Genomic DNA, 13,348 nt, shown 5'->3' with positions numbered 1-13,348 from the left:
TCACAGAGTAGGCTGATACCGCAATTCATGGACCACAGATCCATCTAACACATCCACTGTGCGATTTCAACAGATTAACAAATTGTTGTCTTTTGTTGTTAAGACAACATGCCAACGTTGTTTAGCATTATCTAGTCCAAATATGGCAGGATTCAACTATTTGAGGCAGCGAGAAGAGGGAATGTGGATTAAAATGGCTAGTATGAAGTGACTCTCATTCACTGGTTGCTATAATATATATATATATATATACACTATATATATATATATATACACTATATATATATATATATACACTATATATATATATATATATATATATATATACACTATATATATATATATATATATATATATACACTATATATATATATACACTATATACATATATATAATATATATATATATATACACTATATATATATATATATATATATACACTATATATATATATATATATATACACTATATATATATATACACTATATATATATATATATATATATACACTATATATATATATATACATATATATATATATACACTATATATATATATACATATATATATATATATACACTATATATATATACACTATATATATATATACACTATATATATATACACTATATATATATATATATATATATATATACACACACTATATATATATATATATACACACACACAGTTGAAGTCAGAAGTTTACATACACCTTAGCCAAATAGATTTAAACTCCGTTTTTCACAATTCCTGACATTTAATCCTAGTAAAAATTCCCTGTTTTAGATCAGATAAGATCACCACTTTATTTTAAGAATGTGAAATGTCAGACTAATAGTAGAGAGAATGATTTATTCCAGCTTATTTCTTTCATCACATTCCCAGTGAGTCAGAAGTTTACACACATTCAATTAGTATTTAGTAGCATTGCCTTTAAATTGTTTAACTTGGGTCAAAAGTTGCGGGTAGCCTTCCACAAACTTCACACAATAAGTTGGGTGAATTTTGGACATTCCTCCTGACAGAGCTGGTGTAACTGAGTCAGGTTTATAGGCCTCCTTGCTCGCACACGCTTTTTCAGTTCTGCCCACAAACCTTCTATAGGATCGAGGTCAGGACTTTGTGATGGCCACTCTGTCACGTAGAGTAGGCCAGAAGGCTAAACTGGAAAACCTAACCTCTATAAAAAATAAAAAGATGGCGGAGCCGCAAAAGTTCTTCTGTGCAACGGTGTTTATTTACATAGTGATTCCGGAACAAAACAACAGTACTGCCATCAAACGTATACCTTATGGGACAGCTTAAAAACAAAGCTGCCCCACCCACAGCTCAATCCAAAATGCCCCTCCCCATGAACTGAAAGAGAGGCTCCTTTTGTAGGGGTAGCCCCTCCCCTCAGAACAATTAACACAAATTAATTAAGCAATTACCTATTCAACATACAGTTTCCATTTATCTAAACATACCAAAATATATACATTGCAACACGTTTATGAAACAACATCACAATATAACATTTACAAAATTACATCACTACTGACAGTGTCTTCCAATATGCCCGTTTACATTAATGAGCCATTCCGGACAGGCACTACAAAGTAAGCCCAATTCCCTTAGCTCGGGTCCTTATCCAGCATACCTGGAAGCTACAGAGATGGAGAGAGAGAGGAACAGAACAAACAACCGCACTCATCCATAACATCGATAAGTATACTAAATATTGCTTATATTAAATATGAACACCTGTCTTTATTTCTTTATACCCTAAATGGTTACTGAAGTAAGTGTGAAATGTATGTACTAAGATAGAGACGTTAACTTGTGTGTCGACCCACATTGTTAACTTATCTGATAACGGAGCAGGGAAGAGTGATGAATGTGTGCGTGCGTTAAAGTACCAAATGCTGCCCGCGGCCAGTGACGGACTTCTACGTCACATTACCTTCCTCCTCTCCTGAAGCGACCAGGTTCGGGAGTCTGGATAGGTAGTCTGCCGTGACATTTTCTTTTCCTGCCTTATGACGGACACAGAACCTGAAAGGCTGGAGCTCCAGATACCACCTGGTCACACGAGAATTCCGGTCCTTCATGGTCTGGATCCAGGTCAGTGCTCTGTGGTCTGTGTGCAGGTCAAATTCCCTCCCAAGAAGGTAGTAACGGAGGCTATCTAGGGCCCACTTTATAGCCAGGCACTCCTTCTCGATTGTCGAATACCTGGTTTCCCTCGGCAACAGCTTCCGACTCAGGTACAGTACAGGAAGCTCTTCTCCTGGCTCCCCTTGGGCCAGTACAGCTCCAATTCCCACAGCCGAAGCGTCCACCTGCACGAGAAACCTCTTCTGAAAATCAGGGGTCTGGAGAACAGGGAATGAGCACAGTCGTTTTTTCAGTATCCTGAAGGCTTCCTCACACTCCTCAGTCCACTTCACAGGGTTGCTGGCCACCTTTGAAGTGAGGTTGGTTAGAGGGACAGCGATGGTCGAAAACTGCGGAATGAATCTCCGGTACCATCCTGCCAGACCTAGGAAGGACTTCACCTGTGTCTTGGTTCTGGGTTGAGGGCTGTTCCTGATGGACTCCACTTTGTCCACCTGAGGTCGAACTTCACCCTTACCCAGCTGGTAACCCAGATACTTAGTCTCCTGTTTTGCCCACTCACACTTCAGGAGGTTAAGCGTGAGGCCTGCATCATGGATCTTCCCCAGGACTCTGCTAAGATGCTGTATGTGCTCCTCCCAGGAGTGGCTGTAGATCACCACGTCATCCAAGTAAGCAGCACAGTAATCGTCACAGTCCTGGAGGACCTTGTCCATAAGCCTCTGGAAAGTTGCAGGGGCCCCATGAAGGCCAAACGGCATGACCTTAAACTGGAACAGGCCCATCGGTGTCCGGAAGGCAGTGTAGGCCTTGGATTGTTCGTCCAGGGGCACCTGCCAGTACCCTTTGCAGAGATCCAATGTGGTGATGTAATGAGCTCTACCGATTCTCTCCAGTAAGTCGTCAATGCGGGGCATGGGGTAGGCATCAAACTGGGAGATGGCATTCACTTTACGGAAGTCCATGCAGACACGCAAAGAGCCATCCTTCTTTGGGACAATGACAATAGGGCTGCTCCATTCACTTGATGATGGCTCGACAACATCCATCTCTATCATGGTGTGGACCTCTTCTTTGAGGGCTACCACCAGCCTCTCAGGCACACGGTAAGGATGCTGGCGGACAGGGTTCTGGCCAGGCTTCAAACGAATGACGTGTTCCAGGACTTTGGTTCTTCCTGGCCTCTGACTGAAGAGGGCCGGATACTTGCCAAACAGCTGCTTCAGCTCATCTTGCTTGTCTTCTTCTAGGTGAGCCAGTATGACCTCTGCTCGTCCTTTCCATGCCTCTGTGACCCCATCTGACTCGTCCTCTTCTTCTACTCTGCGGACCAGAAAGGACTTTACCTTGGAGAGTTCCCCTTTCTCCTCCCAGGCCTTGAGGAGGTTCACATGGTAGGTTTGCTTCTCCTTACCCTTGTCCGGGTGCAGCACCTCGTAGGTCACCGGGCCCATCTTCCTCCCGATTAGGTACGGCCCTTGCCACTGCGCAAGGAGCTTGCTGGTAGACGAGGGAAGGAGGAGCAGGACTTTCTGTCCTGGCTCAAACGCTCTGTGGCGAGCGTGCTGGTCATACCCTCGCTTCTGGGCCTTCTGGGCTTGCTGAAGGTTTGCCCTAGCTTCCTCTCGGTACCGCTCCAGCCTGTCTCGCATCTGGAGAACGTACTGGACAATCCCCTGTCCTGAGGTAGCTACTGGGGAACCTTCCCAGCACTTCTTCAGCAGGTCCAGTGGTCCCTGCACTGGCCATCCATAGAGGAGTTCGAATGGTGAGAAACCTGTCGATGCCTGAGGCACCTCCCTGTAAGCAAAAAGCAGAAAGGGTAACCACTTATCCCAGTCTTTACCAGTGTCAGCCACAAACTTCCTCAGCATATTCTTGAGCGTTTGATTGAATCTCTCTACAAGCCCATCCGTTTGGGGATGGTAGGGAGTGGTCCTCAAGCCTTTAATGCCCAGCTGTCGGTGGAGTTGGACCATCAGTCGTGAAGTGAAGTTTGTGCCTTGGTCCGTCAGGATTTCATCTGGGATTCCTACACGAGAAAAGAGCTGAACAAGAGCACTGATTATTTTTGGAGTGGTTATGGAACGGAGTGGGAAGGCTTCTGGGAACCGGGTGGCATAGTCACAGATCACCAATATATACTGGTAACCTGCACTACTCTTCTCCAAGGGTCCAACAATGTCCATTGCAATTCTCTTGAATGGGGTAGAGATAACTGGCAGTGAACATAGAGGAGCCCGGTCAGACCTACGGACAGCACTGGTTTTCTGGCACGTGGGGCATGTTTTGCAGTATGTTTGTACATCAGTATACATGGAGGGCCAAAAGAAACGGGAGCCTAGCCTAAGATAGGTCTTATGTTGCCCTAGATGGCCTGCCCATGGAACTGTATGTGCAAGGTTGAGAACAAGTGGTCTACATGTAGATGGCACCACTAACTTCCTGCTATCTGCTTCTGACCCAAGGTAGAGTATGTGGTTGTCTACTGTGTATATTCCCCCACATGAAGATTGGCTGTCCCCAGCTAAGGCCTTATCAAATAAACCTTTCAAGGTTGCGTCAGACTTCTGCAGTGTAGCAAAATTTTGTGGAACTTCCCATTGCACTTCTAACCCAGACACATCAGCAACAGGTACAGGGGTTCCCACATACTTCTCAAGACGCCGCTGGCGGCGTGACTTTCTGGGCCCTTTGGTTCCCCCCTCACACAGACTATCACACAAGTCAGGCAGAGGTTGTAAACCAGCTTTGGCCTGTGCACGAGTGACAACTGAACATGACACCTGAACATCAGACTGGCAAACTGACTGCTCATATAGCTGACCCCCCACACTTCCCAACAGATCAGAGAGTACAGGCACATCCCTCCCCAAAATCATCTCAAAAGGTAGCTTCTCCATTACCCCAACTTTGAGGAGGTATTTCTGACCCTGAATCTCCACTGTGAGTTCAGCTGTGGGCTGCTGTGACTGGTCACCATGGACACATTGGATCAGTGTCTGGTGACCGTAATCAATGTCATTAACAGGTACATTACATTTTCTGATCAACGACAGGGAACTGCCGGTGTCAATCATTGCAGTAAGACTTTTACCATTCACTTTTACAGGTACCAAGACTGACCCTTCCCCAGTCTGTCTATTCTGAACACCATCCCCCTCTCTGGGCACATAACAGTAACCTGAGAGCTTGGATTTACGTAGCGGACACATTGAAGCCTTGTGCCCCTGCTGTCGGCAGTAAAAACAGGTCAGACCCCTCCCATCAGAGCGAACTGCATAATCCCTTACCTCCCTCCTCCCAGACACATAACCCCCAGAGTTACCTCCACCATCTCGGGTATCTCTGATGTCCCTTGTGTCTCGGAGACTCCTTGGAGCGGGTGCTGCAGGTCGTGGTGGGCCCCCTTTACGTGCATTATGGTACCGCAGCGCAAGCTTGGCCGCCATAAGCCCGTCCTTGGGCTCATGCTCTCGAACCCAGGTTCGAATGTCGTGTGGTAGAACTTGTAGAAGTTGCTCGAGGATGATGACCTCACCGATCTCGTCCTGTGTCTTCTCCTCTGGTTGAACCCATCGTCGGTAGAGACCCTTGAGGCGGTGGTACGTCTCTGTCGGTGACTCACCCGATGGCGTCGATGCAACTCTAAAGCGTTGACGGTAGGTCTCCGAGGAGATGTCGAACTTCATCAGCAGCGCTTCCTTCAAGCCGTTGTAGACGTTGGACAGCCCCTCATCCATTGCTGTGTAAGCCTCTAAGGCCTTGCCCGTGAGCAATGGGACAAGCCTGCAGGCCCACTCTACTTCCGGCCACTGCCACGTCTTGGCCATTCGCTCAAACCTCAGCAAGTAGTTTTCAATGTCCTCCCCCTGCTGGTATGAGGGCATCTTTGGCTCCTTCCTCAGGAATGCTGGAAGATGAACGTTAACACTGCTGGACTGGTCTCCTGGTGCTGGGGCTGGCCTCATTACTGCTTGGGGATCCTGCTGTGGAGTTGAAGTCCCTGCTGCGTCGAGCCTTTGTCGTCCTGGTGTTGGCAGACCCAATCTTGGGCTCTCACTGACGAGTTCCACTTGGTGAGGAGCTGTGAGGATAGATTGGCGTAGGCCCCGAAACTCCTGCTTGAGGTCTTCGTCCCTCTTCTCAAGGCAGGTGAAAAGTTGCTGGAAAAGGGCTACCATGGTTGGGTGTGGTTCTGGTCCCCCAACTGCTCCTTCAGTTAGCTGGTCTCTTATTGCTGTATCTGCTGGTTCAACCGGTAGTTCAAACAGTTCTGGTTGTGTTTGGCCCCTTGGTCGGGCTCCTAGTTTCTCATAATTAACCTCTTCACCAGAAGATTCCATGGTATTCCACCCAGTTTCAACTTCAATTACCTTTTATGACAGTTGATGCTGCTGCTGAGAATGCAATCCTGTACGCATTCCTTTACCTCTCTTGTTGGAATTCACTGATTTGCGGTGCGCCATCCCACTGCTGCCACCATATGTCACGTAGAGTAGGCCAGAAGGCTAAACTGGAAAACCTAACCTCTATAAAAAATAAAAAGATGGCGGAGCCGCAAAAGTTCTTCTGTGCAACGGTGTTTATTTACATAGTGATTCCGGAACAAAACAACAGTACTGCCATCAAACGTATACCTTATGGGACAGCTTAAAAACAAAGCTGCCCCACCCACAGCTCAATCCAAAATGCCCCTCCCCATGAACTGAAAGAGAGGCTCCTTTTGTAGGGGTAGCCCCTCCCCTCAGAACAATTAACACAAATTAATTAAGCAATTACCTATTCAACATACAGTTTCCATTTATCTAAACATACCAAAATATATACATTGCAACACGTTTATGAAACAACATCACAATATAACATTTACAAAATTACATCACTACTGACAGTGTCTTCCAATATGCCCGTTTACATTAATGAGCCATTCCGGACAGGCACTACAAAGTAAGCCCAATTCCCTTAGCTCGGGTCCTTATCCAGCATACCTGGAAGCTACAGAGATGGAGAGAGAGAGGAACAGAACAAACAACCGCACTCATCCATAACATCGATAAGTATACTAAATATTGCTTATATTAAATATGAACACCTGTCTTTATTTCTTTATACCCTAAATGGTTACTGAAGTAAGTGTGAAATGTATGTACTAAGATAGAGACGTTAACTTGTGTGTCGACCCACATTGTTAACTTATCTGATAACGGAGCAGGGAAGAGTGATGAATGTGTGCGTGCGTTAAAGTACCAAATGCTGCCCGCGGCCAGTGACGGACTTCTACGTCACACACTCCAATACCTTGACTTTGTTGTCCTTATTAAGCCATGTTGCCACATCTTTGGAAGTATACTTGGTGTCATTGTCCATTTGGAAGACCCATTTGTGTCCAAGCTTTAACTTCCTGACTGATGTCTTGAGATGTTGCTTCAATATATCAACATAATTCTGATTTGTGAGGTGCACCAGTCCCTCCTGCAGCAAAGCACCCCCACAACATGATGCGGCCACACCGGTGGTTCACGGTTGGGATGGTGTTCTTCGGCTTACAAGCCTCCCCCTTTTTCCTCCAAACATAACGATGGTCATTATGGCCAAACAGTTCTATTTTTGTTTCATCAGACCAGAGGACATTTCTCCAAAAAGTACGATCTTTGTCCCCATGTGCAGTTGCAAACCGTAGTCTGGGTTTTTTATGGCGGTTTTGGAGCAGTGGCTTCTTCCTTGCTGAGCAGCCTTTCAGGTTATGTTGATATAGGACTCGTTTTACTGTGGAGCGGTATGACGGCTGCATGGTCCCATGTTGTTTATACTTGCATACTATTGTTTGTACAGATGAACGTGGGACCTTTAGGCGTTTGGAAATTGCTACCAAGGATGAACCAGACTTTTTTTCTGAGGTCTTGGCTGATTTCTTTTGATTTTCCCATGATGTCAAGCAAAGAAGCACTGAGTTTGAAGGTAGGCCATGAAATACATCCACAGGTACACCTCCAATTGACTCAAATGATGTCAATTAGCCTATCAGAAGCTTCTAAAGCTCTGACATAATTTTCTGGAATTTTCCAAGCTATTTAAAGGCACAGTCAACCTAGTGTTTGTAAACTTCTGACCCACTGGAATTGTGATGCAGTGAATTATATGTGAAATAATCTGTCTGTAAACAATTGTTGGAAAAATTACTTGTGTCATGCACAAAGTAGATGTCCTAACCGACTTGCCAAAACTATAGTTTGTTAACAAGAAATTTGTGGAGTGGTTGAAAAACGAGTTTTAATGACTCCAACCCAATTGTATGTAAACTTCTGACTTCAATTGTATTTATATATATATATATATATATATATATATATATATATATATATATATATATACACATTGTAGAACATATCAAATCAAATTGTATTTGTCACATGCGCCAAATACAACAGGTGTAGACCTTGCAGTGAAATGCTTACTTACAAGACCTTAACCAACAATGCAGTTTAAGAAAATCCCATAAAAAGTAAGAGATAAGAATAACAAATAATTAAAGAGCAGCGGTAAATAACAATAGCGGGGCTGTATACAGGGGGTAGCGGGGGGTAAAATGAGGTAAAACTGATTTAAGTTTCCCTGCATTAAAGTCCCCAGCCACTAGGGCGCCACCTGTGGATGAGCGTTTTCCTGTTTAAGCGGAATACAGCTCATTGAGTGCGGTTTTAGTGCCAGCCTCGGTCTGTGGTGGTATGTAGACAGCTACGAAAAATACAGCTCAAAACTCTAGATAGATAGTGTGATCTACAGCTTATCATGAGATACTCTACCTCAGGCGAACAAAACCCTGAGACTTCCTTAGATATCGTGCACCAGTTATTGTTTACAAATATGCATAGGCCCCCGTTCCATGTCTTACCAGAGGCTGCTGTTCTGTCCTGCCGATAGAGTGTATAACCCGCCAACTGTATGTTCTTAATGTCGTCGTTCAGCCACGACTCGGTGAAGCATAAGATATTACAGTTTTTAATGTCCCGTTGGTAGGATATACATGCTTTCAGTTTGTCTCATTTGTTTTCCAGCGATTGAAGGTTAGCTAGCAGAACGGAAGGCAAGGGCAGATTAGCCACTCGTCGCCTGATCCTCACAAGGCATCCTGAAACCTACGTATCCTTTTCAAGCGAATCACGGGGATCTGGGCCTGGTCGGGTGTCCGTAGTATATCCCTTGCGTCCGACTCATTGAAGAAGAACTCCTCGTCCAATTTGAGGTGAGTAATCCCAGTTCTGATGTCCAGAAGCTCTTTTCTGTCATTAGAGATGGTAGCAGCAACATTATGTACAAAACAAGTAAAGAACAACACGAAAAAACAAACAAGCAAAGCACCCCCACACCATAACAGCTCCTCCTCCATGCTTTACGGTGGGAAATATACGTGCGGAGATCATCCGTTCACCCACACGGTGTCTCACAAAGACACAGCGGTTGGAACCAAAAATCTCCAATTTGGACACCAGACCAAAGGACACATTTCCACCGGTCTAATGTCCATTGCTCGTGTTTCTTGGCCCAAGCAAGTCTCTTCTTATTATTGGTGGCCTTTAGTAGTGGTTTCTTTGCTACAATTCGACCATGAAGGCCTGATTCACACAGTCTCCTCTGAACAGTTGATGTTGAGATGTCTGTTACATGAACTCTGTGAAACATTTATTTGGGCTGCAATTCCTGAGGCTGGTAACACTAATGAATGTATCCTCTGCAGCAGAGGTAACTCTGGGTCTTCCATTCCTGTGGCGGTCTTTCAAAGTTCTTGACATTTTTCATTATTGACTGACTTTCATGTCTTAAAGTAATGATGGACTGTCATTTCTCTTTGCTTATTTGAGCTGTTCTTGCCATAATATGGACTTGGTCTTCTACCAAATAGAGCTATCTTGTCACAACACAACTGTTGGCTCAAATGCATAAAGAAGGAAAGATATTCCACAAATTAACTTTTAAGAAGGGACCCCTGTTAATTCAAATGCATTCCAAGTGACAACCTCATGAAGCTGGTTGAGAGAATGCCACGAGTGTGCAAAGCTGTCATCAAGGCAAAGGGTGGCCATTTGAAGAATCTCAAATATAAAATATATTTTGATTTGTTTAACATTTTTTGGTTACTACATGATTCCATACGTGCTATTTCATAGTTTTGATGTCTTCACTAATATTCTACAATATAGAAAAACAATAGTAAAACATTTAAGTAAAACATTTAATAAATAATGGACATGGAACGAGACAGGAACAGCGTCATCAAACAGGTAACACAAACAAAATACAATTAATGCATCAGCAGGGAACAGAGCAGGGAACTGACAAATATAGGGGAGGAAATAAACAGATGAGTGAGTGAGTCCAGGTGAGTCCAATATCGCTGATGCGCGTGACGAGGGAAGGCAGGTGTGCATAATTGATGACAGGAGTGCGTGATGCAGGGCAGCCTGGCGTCCTCAAGCGCCAGGGGAGGGAAGAGCGGAGCAGACGCGACAGTACCACCCCCTTGGGGCACCACCCGGCATCCCACCTGGGCAAACCGGCCAAGACATGTGCGCTGGGCAAGCCGGTTGGGGCGTGGGAGCCCAATGAACCGGCAGGAGCCTGAGAGCCTGGCGAGCCGGCTGAAGCATGGGAGTCTAACATCCGGCTGAGGCAAGAAGCTTGTCGATCCCGCTGTAGAGATGGAGCCCAATGATCCAGTGGAGAGTGACGTGGGATGGGAAGCCACCGAGCCAACCGACACAAGGAAACCTCTCAAGCCAGCCAGGGCGTGAAAGCCCGACGGGCTGGCTTAGCCACCCCCGGTTCCATCGGCGGCGGAATCCACCCCGACGTCACCAACAAAACAAAAAACAAACAAAAAACTTATTTCCCTCATTAAAATGCAAATCAATGTATAACATTTTTGACATGCGTTTTTCTGTTTTTTTTTGTTATTCTGTCTCTCACTGTTCAAATAAACCTACCATTAAAATTATAGACTGATCATTTCTTTGTCAGTGGGCAAACGTACAAAATCAGCAGGGGATCAAATACTTTTTTCCCTCACTGTACCCTCGTAAAACTGACTATCCTACCGATCCTTGACTTCGGCGATGTCATTTACAAAATAGCCTCCAACACTCTACTCAGCAAATTGTATGCAGTCTATCACAGTGCCATCCATTTTGTCACCAAAGCCCCATATGCTACCCACCTCTGCGACCTGTATGCTCTCGTTGGCTGGCCCTCTCTTCATATTCATCGCCAATCCCACTGGCTCCAGGTCATCTATAAGTCTTTGCTAGGTAAAGCCCCGCCTTATCTCAGCTCACTGATGACTATGCAGCACCCACCTGTAGCTCGCGTTCCAGCAGGTATATTTCACTGGTCACCCCCAAAGCCAATTCCTCTTTGGCCGCCTTTCCTTCCAGTTCTCTGCTGCCAATGACTGGAACGAATTGCAAAAATCACTGAAGCTGGAGACTCATATCTCCCTCACTAACTTTAAGCATCAGCTGTTAGAGCAGCTTACAGATCATTGCACCTGTACATGGCCCATCCAACTACCTCATCCCAATATTGTTATTTATGATTTTTTTCTCCTTTGCTCCTCAGTATCTCTACTTGCACATCTACCACTCCAGTGTTTAATTGCTTAACTGTAATTACTTCGCCACTACGGCCTATTTATTGCCTTACCTCCCTAATCTTACCTCATTTGCACACACTGTATATAGATTTTGCTATTGTGTTATTGACTGTATGTTTGTTTATTCCATGTGTAACTCTGTGTTGTTGTTTGTGTCGCACTGCTTTGCTTTATCTTGGCCAGGTCGCAGTTGTAAATGAGAACTTGTTCTCATCTGGCCTACCTGGTTAAATGAAGGTGAAATAAAAAAAATAAAAAAATATATAAGACACATTTTCTTAAGATTCACAACATTTTTATCTGTTCGATAGGGGCAGAATTTCATTTTGTCAAACTTTCTTTATTGTGACAAATGATGGTGTAAACTGTGTTTTTTGAGTAAATGATGATTGAAATTTTGAAGGTAGACCTATGACGGGCACATGATGTAGGTTAATAATGTTGCTGTAAGCTTCACTACACATTTAATTCTAAATGCCTACTGAGAGCAAAAAAAAAAATGTTCTACTAAAAATACAATTTCTTTGCAGGACGAGGATTGTCCTGACATTCAAACATGCCTGAATAGGGAGCAATGGTAGCCTAATAGCGTCTTTTTGTAGGCACTGTGTCCACCAAGGTTCGTTGAACAAAACCTATGGGAAGATTAATGGCGTTTTTGAATAAACGCCAAAAATAAGGTCTGTGGAAAACACAGGTTTAGTAGATTTTATACGTATTGTTTTATGATATACTCTTCCTCAGCTAACGCCACTTTTTGTGAATTTTGAAGCGTTTATGTAATTTAAAAAGCACATAAATGCTTCATAATTCATAAAGGTCACGTTAACTGACTGATATTATCTCATAAAACAAAAAGAATAAGATCTCCTAAGCTTGTATTATCCTCAGACCTTATGTCCGTCATTTGTCCGAAAACCATTCTTTCCCCATTCATTTTCACCATAGGAATGGCTGAACGAACCGTAGATAACTAATTTCCGGGTTTTAGGACTACAAGCTGGCGAACTCTATTTATTTGCCTTGCTTTTCTGGTTGGCTGGCCCAACAAAACAGCATGCATGTTGTCAAGTTGAGCGCTCCTGTTTGTAGATAACTCTTCAGATTTATCTAGTTTGGCGTGGACATCATCGTATTTAGTTTTGGCTAAATCGAGTTGTTCCTGTAGCATATGATTTTGTTCCTGTAGAAAACGATTTTCTTGAAGAGCTTGTGCTTGTTCATCGTCATACGTTTTTGCAATTACATTTAATTGTTCAGTTTTCAAACGTAGTTCCATAGCTAGCAGAATTTTTCCCTTTTCTGCATTAGTCATTGGTTTCCCGGTTCTCTCTACCTGTCCCTTTATGTCTACCGTTACCTGCTCGTGCTTCAGCTGTGCACTGCGTTATTGGACAGATGCCAATCTCGGATGGCAAGACATCAGAGCTAGACTGGAGAGAACCTTTACGAGGCCTGCACCCGATGGTTGATTTTGGAAAGCATTGTTGTCTGCTTTTCCACTAATGGCATAATTAGGGTTGTTATCGCTGCTGAGGTCAGAGATCAATCCATTTACGGGTGGAGGTTCACTAATTAGCGGGCGAGTGGGGACCACCC

General features: G+C 44.1%; 1 long non-coding RNA gene across 1 annotated transcript in view; it reads left to right on the top strand.

Annotated features, from left to right (window-relative positions):
- Nucleotides 1-13,348, top strand: part of LOC145858625 (uncharacterized) — a 39,136-nt gene that overhangs the window by 3,622 nt on the left and 22,166 nt on the right. The window contains exon 2 of the long non-coding RNA XR_014379090.1: nucleotides 9,159-9,346. This is a non-coding gene — a long non-coding RNA (uncharacterized LOC145858625). The remainder of the gene's footprint in view (nucleotides 1-9,158; nucleotides 9,347-13,348) is intronic.

Source organism: Salmo salar, chromosome 10 (genome assembly GCF_965601325.2).
Source record: "Salmo salar chromosome 10, fSalSal1, whole genome shotgun sequence".
In the NCBI taxonomy this organism is placed as follows: Eukaryota; Metazoa; Chordata; class Actinopteri; order Salmoniformes; family Salmonidae; genus Salmo; species Salmo salar.
This window is presented reverse-complemented; position numbering and strand designations above follow the sequence as displayed.